The sequence below is a fragment of the Miscanthus floridulus genome, chromosome 16 (genome assembly GCF_019320115.1).
Source record: "Miscanthus floridulus cultivar M001 chromosome 16, ASM1932011v1, whole genome shotgun sequence".
In the NCBI taxonomy this organism is placed as follows: domain Eukaryota; kingdom Viridiplantae; phylum Streptophyta; class Magnoliopsida; order Poales; family Poaceae; genus Miscanthus; species Miscanthus floridulus.
In genome coordinates, this window is record NC_089595.1 from 30,201,950 (window position 1) to 30,210,862 (window position 8,913).

General features: G+C 44.4%; 1 long non-coding RNA gene across 1 annotated transcript; it reads left to right on the forward strand.

The window, feature by feature from the left end:
- Positions 1-3,689: 3,689 nt before the first annotated feature.
- LOC136510113 (uncharacterized) lies at positions 3,690-5,807 on the forward strand. The gene is made up of 3 exons (XR_010772615.1): positions 3,690-3,999; positions 5,359-5,417; positions 5,508-5,807. It is a non-coding gene; the product is annotated as an uncharacterized lncRNA (long non-coding RNA).
- Positions 5,808-8,913: the final 3,106 nt, after the last annotated feature.

Consider the following 8,913-nt stretch of genomic DNA (forward strand, 5'->3'; position numbering starts at 1 on the left):
GAAGAAAGTTGGTGCGCGCGAGTTCCTATTTTGCCGAGAGGTGAGCACTGATGGTTGCTGTCTTGGAGGTATCGCCAGTGCCCAAGTCGATTTGCTTGACGTCGACTTCTTTTGGTGGTGTGATGATGCTAGGCTTTTTAGCCAGTATTTCTAATTCTTCTTGGCTCATCTCTGCAGCAATTGTGGCCATTTCTTTTCTACTTTGGTCATCTTGTGCTCTGGCTGCAATCTGGATTGCTTGAACATCGCAGTCAAAAGCGCATTTCAAGTCACTTCGAAGGGAAAGTACTCCATTAGGTCCTGGCATCTTGAGCAACAAATACGGGTAATGCGGTATCACCATGAATTTTGCTAGTGCCGGTCGTCCGAGAATTGCGTGGTATGATGACTCAAAGTCTGCCACCTCAAATTTGATGAATTCTGTTCGTTAGTTCGAGGGTGTTCCAAAAGTGACTAGTAGAGTAATTTGTTCGAGCAGCATGGCTGCTTTGCCGGGTACTATTCCGTAAAAAGGTGTGCTTGTTGGTGTGATCATCCCAGCGAGTTGTAGTCCCATCTTCCTTAGTGTTTCTGAAAAGATGATGTTGAGTCCAGCTCCCCCGTCGATTAATACTTTGGTGACAGTCATACCAGTAATAGTTAGATCTAGAACCAGTGGATAATGGCCTGCGTTTCCCACGCTAGTCCATTGGTCTTCTCTGGTAAATTGGATAGGATACTGTGACCAATTGAGATATCTTGGTGTAGCCGGTTCTGCTGTCATGATAGTCCGTAGTGCTAGTTTTTCTTGATGTTTGCTTCTGCAATCTGGAGCCCCTAAGAAGATCACTGCTACCGTTCCCCTGGGTTTTTGGAATCCTTTGTCCTCGTGGTTGTCTTCATCTTTTTTCTGATTGTCCTCTTTGGTGTTCTCCTTACTATCTTTTCTTGTGTATCGATCATTGAAAGTGTAGCAATTTCTGATGATGTGTCTCCCATTGGAGTGCAATGGGCAACATATGTTTTCAATGTCATCATATCTTCTAGGTTTGGAAAGCTTCTTTGATTTGTCGGCCATTGCCACGGTATTGTCTGGTCTACATTTTCTTTCTTGATGTCTGCTATTTCGATGATTTTGCTTGTCCGGGTTGTCCTGGTTGCTTCTATCCGGGAACCTCTCTCGTGTTTTTTTCTTCTGCAGTAATCATCTTTTCTACTATTCGTCTGAACTCTTCATTGTTTCTCGGATTTTCTTTGCAGAAGTCTTGAAATTGCCACCTAGCCATGATTCCATGAGAGAAAGCTTCAATTACTTCTCGTTCGGTGATGTCATGCACTTGAGCCCGCAGTTCACTGAATCATCGATAGTAATTTCTGAGACTTTCGCCTCCCTTTTGCTTGAGTCCTTTCAGTTCTGCATGAGTGATCGGGTGTGTGATGATACCCGCGAAATTTTCACAGAAAGCTCTTTGCAAGTCCTCCCAATTTCTGATCGACCCTGGGTTCAATTTATCGAACCATTGGAGGGGCATAGTTTCTAGTGCCATGGGAAAGAACAGGGTCTTGATATTGTCGTCTCCTCCGGCTAGTTCAATTGATTGTGAATATATTCTGAGCCATTGCCTTGGTTCAGTTTTGCCATCATACTTAGAGTGGTTAGACGGTTTGAACTTGTGAGGTAATCATACCGACGCAAGCCTATTCGCGAAGCAGGGAAATCTATCGTGTGTTCTGGCTTCTTTGAATTCGGATTCGGCACCTCCTTCTGGCCAATTGTTGTTTTGATGGGAATAATTCTGCGAGGCTGTCTGGGTAGGCACCTTACTCCTGGTATTTCTTAGTTGTTCAAATTGGTGACCTTGATTATGTTCCTTCCTACTTCCTCCGTTATGGCTTCCACCTGGCCCAAGTCTTTCGAAAGCGGACTTCCTTTGATTTTGATCTTCTTGCCTGTGGGTTGTTGATCTGGCGGGTAGTCTTGTTTGGCCTCTCTCTTCATGCGTTCTTGGGATCGTTGACCGGAGCAAGTCTTGGAGCTGTTCATACTTCTCACCGGGATGTGAAGTTGCTCTGAGTTCTTCTAATGCTTCTCGAATCTTATCGTAAGGCGTATTTGCCGTGCGTCTTCCTTCGACTTCTCGTTGTGATTTTCTTCTGTCGTATTCAGCCAACTCTGACTCATATCTGATCCAGGCTTCCCTGCGCTGCTTAGCACGGTGTTGGCGCCCTTGCTTCAACTTGTTTTTCCTTTCTCTAGCTTGTTTCTGACTCTTGGTTTCTCCATCGTAGCCCTGGGCAAAGGGTGATATGTTGGATTCTGATTCATCTGATGACCTGACATCGGGTGCTTCTAGGGGATTTAATGGTGACCGAGGACGTCAAACCATGAGTACTTCCCGTGCGTGAGCCATTCTGTTATTGGCGTTGGTTTTCATACTGTCGGAGTTGCTGATGACTTTAGTAGATGCCTCGATGTCGTAGATCGAGTCCCCTTCTTGGTAGGGTAGGATTGCTGTTGTTGTTGTGCCGACTAGTTGGGTTTCGCTATCTTCAGGGACGGAACCTGGCCAGTGGATGATACAGTCTTGCGATGTTATTGTTAGCACGAGACCCTCCTGGGCTCCTGTCAGTGGTATCCCAAGCATTGGATTGAAGGATCTTTCGAACTGTCCCTGATAGGATTTTGCCATGTTGTCGAGCCCAAATGGAAAAGAATTCGACTTCTTGAAAGAACTCTGAGTGTAATCCGAGTTGTTTTGGATTGTGCTCTAGAATCCTGCCGAAAAAGAACTTGGTTTCTCGAAAGAACTCGAATGAAACTTCACCTTGGATACAGAACTTGAATTCGAGTCGGATGCGCGTAGCCGTGAAATCTGATTTGAATCGGATATTATGAACTGCGCGAATCTTCTGGTGAGCTGATCCGTCATAGTTGTCGAAATAGGAAATTCTTCATGATGATCCGGATCTTTGAGGAGATGGCCTTGAAGCTTGCCGTAGTTGTTCGCCTCGTAGATCCATGAGCCAAAGATGAAAGTTGATCCCGTCGGAAAGATCATGTTATCGAGGTCCATCGAGCTCTCGGATGCAAAGTCACCGAAAGCCCCTACCTGGCGCGCCAGCTGTCGATGTTTTACCACCGATAGCCTGCCACGGGGGTACCCGGGGCAGTATGTTCAGGCTTCGGCGTATGCTGAACTCGATGGTTAACGCAAGAGACATTCGATTTATCCTGGTTTAGGCCCTTGATCGTGGATCGAGTAATAACCCTACGTCCAGTCGGCGTTAGCCTTTGCGTTGGATTGATTGTAAAGTGTTGTACAATTGTTGTTCTCTTATTCAGGAGCCCTGCCCTCTTTTATATAGTCAAGAGGCCAGAGTCCTAGTCGGTTTACAATGAGAGTTCCTAGTAGGATTATTGAATAGTACTACTACTAAGATTACATGGGAAGAATCCTAGTTAGACTAGATCTTCTCTCTCCCTTGCGGGGTATCCTGTGGGTCCCGCATCGACAGCCACGTCACCTGAAATTGTTTGCCTGGACATGGTTCAGCCACATCGCCCGAAATTCCCATCCACACAAATATCTTGCAGCTTCTCCCCCTCCCATCCTAAATCGCAAAAAAAACACTCCCATCGTCTCCTCTCTCCGTCTCTTCTGAGGTTGCGCTGCTCCTCCCGCGACCTACGCCTCCGCCCCCTTCGTCCCTTCCTCTCCCTCTCTCCCAACGTGGTGGCATGTTGGCCCCCTCCTCCGTCTCTGCTTTCCCCTTCCCCTCTCTCCCTCTCTCTCGCGCGATGCCACGGCGCATCGGTCGGCGAACGGCGTGGGCGGGACGGCGGCGAATGGCGCCAGCGGCTCCTGCAGGTGGCCGCCGTCGCGGCTTCTTCCCGCTGGTCCGCGTGCGCTCGTGGCCTCGACGAAACGACGAAACCCTAGGTGCCTTTGTTCGACGCCTCCGTCTGTGCGTGGCCTCTTCCTTGGCGGCGGCGGCTCGGCTCGGCAGCCGGATCTTGAGGTACCTCACCCTCTTCTTCTCCTCATCCTCCGTCTCATGGCTCGTCATCCAGATCCGTTATCCTACTTAGCTTCTTTTTTTACCAGTGTTCCCATATGATAGTCATTGCATAAATAAGATTATCAATTCATTTTTTTTCGTATAAAGTACCTGATGAGTACAGTTGATAGTTTCCTTGCGCCAAATGAGCCTGCACGTTGTTTAGCTTATTTAGATATAGCTTATTGTTTAGTATTTGCAGATTTATTGTGGGTTGTATAGTGAGAATTGATGACGACCTGAACCTTTTTGCCTGCTTTTTTTTTTCTTATCAGCCCAGTTATGCATCTTGCTCTTTTTAAAAATTTCAGTCCACATTTGTGAGACCTTTTCACCTGTCCAGTTTTCTAATCTCCTTTTTGCTTGTTTAATCTAAGAAGCTGCTACTCTGCTATGCATATTGTTGTTATTTCCTTCCTGTCCTCTTTTTGTTTTCTCGCACGTTGTATGCATATATGTTCCTAATCGATTTTTAGAAGAAACAGAGGAGGGCGAGTTCGTAGTTTACTAGAATTGAAATTACATTGTGATTCACTTTGTTAAGTTCCTGTTAATTATGGCATGCTGTTGTAAAATAGACAGTAGTGATCTGTTCCATCAGAGATCACCGGTTTAGTATTCAAACTAAATAACATATTGGAATGTGTTGGTATGAAGAATTTGGACAGAATTTTATTACATGGAAAACTAGAAATATTACAGGCCAAATTTACAATCAATCCCACCGCGCCTACTCCAATTCAGCTAGTTTGCTCGAATGTAATTAGTAACTAGTAGGCAATAGGCATTCAGGTCTATTTACCAACAGTTAGTACTATTTATGATATCAGTCTTCAGAGTAAATACTTTGCTTGGATTTATGAAACTTCATTGTGCCCTCTTGTCTCTGTCACTAGTCAAACTAAAAATAGTTTGACTTAATCACTTAATCAAGTGGGTTTAGCTTGAGACCTGAGGGCATGGTTACTGGCCAATCAGCATATTATGGAGAAAACTACAATGACACTCTATTCAGCTCCTTGTCTGTTTCGCCTTATGTTTCCATGATCTATTATCATAAATTGGAAAATTTTCATATCCTGATCAGTTTTTTTTTCGGCATAATATTATTGATGTATAGTTCATATTTTCATGAAGGTAAGTATTGACGAATTGTGACTTGTCCCAGTAGCTATGCACACTTTTCTCTCTCCGTATGTTGTGAACTTTAATTTGTTTTTATTGAACATGCACCTTAAATGGAGTAGTTTGAATTTTAATTACATTTGACTTGCTTGTAGCATGACTTCATGGCCTCATGGGTACCTTTCATATTTGCAGTTGAGGGGTCCTATTTTGAGAAGTTCTATAAGCAAACAGCTAATATGGATCCAGTCCAGGTTAATATTCAAATATGTTACTTCATTTTTCCGTACTCTTCATGGTCAAATTTGTTTTGTTCTCATGTATGAAATATTTGCTGCCATCAGCGTGCTACCTTTCTCGAGGAAGATGATGAGATGGAGGATGCACATTCTGTTGCTGCATCTGCTGGTGACACTGATGTAAGCCCACCCAAGCAGTTTCTTCTGATATGTATATTATTTGAGTTCAGCGTTAAATTTTATTCATTGGAGTATGAAATCAGTTTTGCCTCTTGACATTATTGTTGTTTCAACTCTTTTTGTTAAATGTTGCTGACAGAGTACCATTTATAAGAGCCATAGTTGGTAGTTTCTTCCATTTTTTTTGCATGTGGACTTTGTTTTGCATGTGGACTTGTGGATTTCTTAATGGACTATGTTATAATGATGGACTTCATAATGGACTATGTTGTAATGATGGACTTTTGTGAATTATGACTTGTGATGATGTTCTAAATAATGGTCTTGTGTTTGTGGATGTATATATGTATATTTGTGGCGGTCATATTCGAATTTGAATTATATATATATATATATGTGGTCAAATTTGAATTTAAATTATTTATTTATTTTTTGCTGGAAAATCCACTGTAGGGGCGGTTCTTGATTGAACCGCCCTTACAAATACACACAGCAGGGGCGGCTGGTGATACAGCCGCTCTTACAGAAGTCCACTACAGGGGCGGCTGATATTACCAGCCACCCCTACAGAGGGTACTGTAGGGGCGGCTGAAAACACCAGCCGCCCCTACAGAGGGCACTGCAGGGGCAGTCAGGAAACCGCTCCTACAGAGGCATCCTCTGTAGGAACACCCTGGGAAGGGCGGATGGCGCAGCCGCCCCTACAGAGGCTCTAGAGCCACCCCTACAGTTAAATTCTGTAGTAGTGTCAGTTCGGTTATTGTTTTAGTTATGTGCAAGGATTTACTGGGGCGTTGGTGTGAGTTGGAAAAGATGTTTCTCGATTGAGACCCCTGGCCCTTACTATATAGTCTAAGAGGCAGGATTATAGTTTGATTCCCCCGATCAGGTGTAGATTAGTTTCATACTCATTTACAAAAAATTCTAACCATATAAGATTACATACACGTATTGGTTTCTATATATCTATATCTCTGCATTACTTGCTTGCCAAGTTTCGCGAGACACCCATGAGCTCTCTAGTCAGCCCGACCCACTCCCTACTTAGGGCACGTTTTAACTTTGATGAGTGTAACTGTGGCTTATCTTAGTAAAGTTAGTACTCCTACTTACACATCTCTGCCATTGATTGGATAACCTGACCAAATATGGAAAAAGTTGAGCAATGAGTAAGCCCTTAATTATCAATGGACCTTATGGGCGGTGGCCTCATTCTCGTGTGGGAAAAGCTATACACCCATATAAGGATATTAATTATTCCGGAATGACATGCTCTCGGTTATGATCAAACTCTTATCTTTAACCTCATATGAAAGGACTAGTGAAAGATCGAGCTCCACCCCTTCTGCTTTTTATTCATGTTCGTCTTTATGTTCATGTTAGTGCTTAGATATCACCTTTACTTTAGTGTTGGAATAAGTTGTTGAATAATGTGTTGTAACTTAACTACTTAAGTATGTATCTGCAATCAAAAGATTAGTACCTTGATTCCTTGGTCAGTTGTCATGTCCAGCAGCCTGTGCGTCAATAGCGAAGGCAACCTGTTCATCATCTTGTTGTAAGCATAAAGAGCTTGCTGCAATATCCACCTTTACTGCATTATGGACCTGAAAGATAGTCCATTTTTTTGTTCTTGAACTTCCTAACTTTCCAAATGTACCAGAGAGTGGTAAGTAATAGTAGCATCTGTTGATTAGTGGTGTGGCTGTGGATAAGTATGGGTAAAATTTCCTGTACACCATTCTACTCTTGGGGTAAAATAGAAGTGCAAATAGATGGATTCGCAGAGAACCAAACAGCACGGGCAAAGGTACAGTGCAAAAATAAGTGCCTGTTATTTTCAAGTAAGCCACAGTTTGTGCAATTCTTACTGATTTTGTTGGAGTGCTTGCCTGCTCTTTTCACCTGTTGCTAAAGCTCGCCTAATTAGTCTCCAAGGACCACACATCAGCTGAGGAAAGCAGAGGGGTTCAGCCGTTGTCTGCAAACCCGGCACCACCTTATTTCAGGGTCGATTTCCCATCACTCTTGCCTGGGATAAGAATATACACAGATGCTTCATGTGCACCTGACATGAACCAGCACATTTCAAGGAGAGCAGGAATTGGGATCTTCATTGTCAACAATCACCTACAGCCATCTTATACCTTGTATGTGAAAGCAGGCATGACATCAACCACTTCGGTGCTCATGGCCGAAGCAGCAGGGCTTGCTCTAGCAGCATCTTTGTCTTCCTCTTTACAGCTCACGGATCCAAGCTTCCTATCTGACAATCAACAGTTGGTAAATTTCATCAATGCAAGTGACCACTCATCACCGCCTCTCTGAAGTATCAAGACCTATACTCAAAGATTCCTCAATAGCTACACTCCTGCAAATTGTAAGGTTTGCAAGATAGATAGGTCTTTCAATGTCACTGCTCATCTACTTGCTAGACAGGTTATGGCTGCTGCTCCTTCCCAGGAGACATCCTACTCTTGTACTACCTTGAGTCATGCTCACAGATGCCCAGTTATAGAGGCTCTGAACTCTGTATTTTTGGAGGGCATGTTCCTCTTAGCAGTATCTTGCTGCTCTTAATAAAGTTGCCGGTTATAAAAAAACTACTTAAGTATGTTTCTTAAGAACTTGTGTGAACTATACAAACAGTTCGTTAGAAACATGAGAGATATAGAAAGTGAATATTCAACTCTCCGAGATTGAAATTTATAGAGGCTCTTGGAGTTGCTCTAAGCATGCACTCACGCAAATCTATTCCTATGAGTACATTCGAAAAGACTAAAGTTCTTGTCGACACGTACGTTGCCTACCACTAAAAAATAATGCTATCAAATCCTAACCTTCGGCCAGGCACGGCCCTACGGGGACTCAGCCATGCTGGCCCGAGGTCGTTGTAGGCACGCCGCTGTCGCGGAGGCACCCTAGTCGCGTGCCGCCGCCTCCCGGATGCGCTCCCAGCCGTCGTCGCGGATGCGCCCTAGCCACATGTCGCCGCCTCCTGGATGCACTTCCAGCCACTGCCGTGGGGACGCGCCGCTGCCGCGGGGATGCAACCCAAACCGCGCAGATGCGCCTGATGCCCCTCGATCGCACAAACGCGACCTGCGCAACCGCCTCTAGCACATGTGCTGCTAAGGAAAGGAGAGGAAAGGGAGTAAGAAGTTAGGGTTTAGGAGTGAGGAGGAGGTGTTTATATACTTGTGCTTTGAATCCAACGGCACTGATTTATCTAGTGATCATCCAATGGCAGAGAATAATCGAGCTAACTTCGTGACGGCCCAACAGTCCGTGCCGTGCCCGTGCAGGCACTACGGGCCAAAGTTGTGGCCTA